This window comes from Pundamilia nyererei, unplaced genomic scaffold (genome assembly GCF_000239375.1).
Source record: "Pundamilia nyererei isolate P.nyererei 1_Seehausen unplaced genomic scaffold, PunNye1.0 scaffold00124, whole genome shotgun sequence".
Classification (NCBI taxonomy): Eukaryota; Metazoa; Chordata; class Actinopteri; order Cichliformes; family Cichlidae; genus Pundamilia; species Pundamilia nyererei.
In genome coordinates, this window is record NW_005187525.1 from 1,444,968 (window position 1) to 1,447,915 (window position 2,948).

At 41.9% G+C, this 2,948-nt stretch overlaps 1 protein-coding gene across 1 annotated transcript in view; it reads left to right on the top strand.

Moving 5' to 3' along the window:
- The first annotated feature begins 1,279 nt into the window (after positions 1–1,279).
- Positions 1,280–2,948, top strand: part of LOC102213867 (leucine-rich repeat serine/threonine-protein kinase 1-like) — a 33,041-nt gene continuing 31,372 nt past the window's right edge. The window contains exon 1 of the mRNA XM_005742894.1: positions 1,280–1,444. The gene's annotated coding sequence lies outside the window, so the exon portion shown is untranslated. The remainder of the gene's footprint in view (positions 1,445–2,948) is intronic.

Below are 2,948 nucleotides of genomic sequence, written 5' to 3' on the forward strand. Positions count from 1 at the left end.
TGTGTGTGTGTGTGTGTGTGTGGAGAGAGAGAGTATGCAAATGGCTAACAAGCAGCCATTATGATTTGTCATACAATGACAATAGGAGGCAAATCAACAATCAGTGTCTGTCTACTGCTTACTAAGATAGACCAGTGGCTAACAAACGTAAGCAGAAATGTTATCTTGTTCAGGATACATGTTATACATAATACCTGTCATTATCCAATGACACATCTGCTTACCTGTATCTTTTGCTAGTTTCTCCTCCTTTTTTCTCTTTTTTTGTACACTGAGCACCTGATGGCTTTAACCTTTTCTTGTCAATCTTCCGCTGGTGTTCATTTTGCACTCCAGTATCAACACCCATCCCCAAACCCGAAAATCACCACAACATAACCTAACAGACCTACACCTTAGTGCAGAGATTCGATTAGTATAGGGGTTTTTCTGGGATTTCGTACAGCCCAGGAAGAAATAATTAATACATAATAGGCTTGAACTGACAACATTATGAATGAAATGTGCTCTATTTGGAAGCACCCTGCCCCCTCCCCTTTCGAGAGGTTGCGTGATAGACCTCAGCAGCACAGCATCGGCAGCAAGCAGGCGCACTGAGGGCTCACTTTTCGCATATGTGTGACAGAATTTAGAAAACACATCGGTGCAAATTATAAATCTATATCATAATGTATTCTGTTTTTGTGGTTGTTGCTTTCTTTTATTTACTTTTATTTTGCGAGCTGGTTATTAAATGCCAGAGAATCCCTCGCCCCTCCTCCCTGTGCGGCAAGCAGCAGGCGCACCTCGCCGTGTCGCCCATATCAAAAACACCACTGTGTGAGGCCATCAGTCCACGAGACCAAGCTTAGGTTAAAACTGGATCATGCAACAAAACAACGATCGCAAAAAACACTTATCAAATCTGCACAATCCCTGAAAAAGAAAATGCCAATTTCAGACCTCAACAGGTGTTCTGGGGAACCATCCTAACCGTTGTTTTTGCGCATGCGCACAACACGAAATTAAGTGGCGAACCATCCTACCTTTGTGAATATGAGCTAGAATCATACCTGAACCGCTAAAAGTCAGTGCCAAACCATGCTATCTTTGTGAATGTTACCTACAAGCATACTTTAACGGGTAAAATGAAGTGGCAAACCGTCCAGGCTTTATAATTATGAGCTACAAGCATACTCTGATGGGCAAAAGCGTTTCTACAAGCCTTTACAACCCTTCTGGACCTTATTTTGAAAAACACACCAGGCATCCATATTATTTTGAAAATTAATACCGGAAATCTCTGTGTTAAACAACCCGACTGCTCAAAATTCGTCCGGAGTGGAAAGTTTTTTCGTGGAATCAGGAAGTCCAGTAAAAGACTGTTGTGAGGTAATCCGCGGCTGGTATATACAGCAACGCTGCAAAACCCTCTCTGCCTCTCACTGGACCTTTCAGGCATGCGGTAAGTTGGATATTAATGCGGTGCTAAGACGTGCTGTGTCTCGTGGTGAGCAGGAACCACTAACTCAGTTGTCGTGATTTGTTTTTTTAACTCTTTTTTTTGACAGAGTTACTGTTAAAAAAAAAAAAGTAACAAAGCTGTTTTTCAAAGTCTGCCCCATTTTCTGTGACATGTCCCACAAATGAAAGCACCTTGTGTTCCAGCAGTCATTATTATTGTTGTTGTTGTTGTTGTTGTTATTATTGATATTATTCAGAAGTTGGCTAGGGGTATAAAAATTGCTGCGCAGCTACACACAGCAGAGACATGCACAGACATTTGGACTGTCAGCGGCTACAGTCACAGTCGTTATACCTCATGTTGGCACTCCAGACTAACGCTAGAAAATGCAGCATGGAACACATGCAGGGGCCTGTCCTTCCAGCTTTCTGTTGCCTGAGGTATTTACCAACCACAGTTATAGGCCATCTTCCAGATGCACCTGGATGTTTGGTATTTCATGCTAAATACTGGTTATGACTCCCACTAGTGCTCAGTCTCCTCCTTTCCGTTTACAGTACAGTCTCAAGGTGCTGGACTTGGGGTGAAACTCCGTAAGGAGCTTCCTTGTCAGTGCTTCCTATGGCCAACAGGGTATCTGACTAACAGTAGGGTGTAGGCGTAGATTGCCTAGATCTTGTCCTTCCCAATCATCCGACTTCTCGGGACATTGCCTGACCCTCTGCAAGTATTTGGTGTTTGTCGCTTTCCTAGTAGTCTCTTCATGGTTCCCATTTACCTGTGCGATTCCCAGGTGCTTGTAGCTGTCCTGTGTGACTGCAGTGTTGTCTTCTGGTTGTGCGATTCCTCAGTTTTGACTATTAACAACTGCTGTAGTTGGTAGAGCAGGGCGTTATGACCAAAAATATTTATCAGGATATAGGGCTGTTCGATATAACGATATATATCGGATGACGATATAAAAACGTCTATCATTTCAATTTACGCTATCGTTTGTTTCGTGGTGTCGCAAAATAAACTGTTTACAGCAATATTTTTTTCATGGTTTTGATGGTGACTGTAGTGGCTGTATTAATTTAAGCTCTCTCTTTCTCTTATATTTAATATAACCATCGTTGTCGTTAGCAACAACAACGGTAAAACCATCGCGTGTCCGCTTGTTTATTTTCCACATAAACCTTTCACAATAAAGCTCGAGATCCTGTTAAGACTTTTCAAAATAAACTGAATAACGTGAAAGATGCAGAGTGTTTACGGATGAAAAGTAAAAAAGAGCTGCCAGGTGCTAAAAAACAGAGGTGTGGACTCGAGTCACATGACTTGGACTCGAGTCAGACTCGAGTCACATGACTTGGACTCGAGTCAGACTCGAGTCATTAATTTTATGACTTTAGACTTGACTTGAAAAAATGTTCTAAGACTTGTGACTTGACTTGGACTTTTACACCAATGACTTGGGACTTGAATTGGACTTGAACCGGTTTACTTGAAAAGACTTGATATT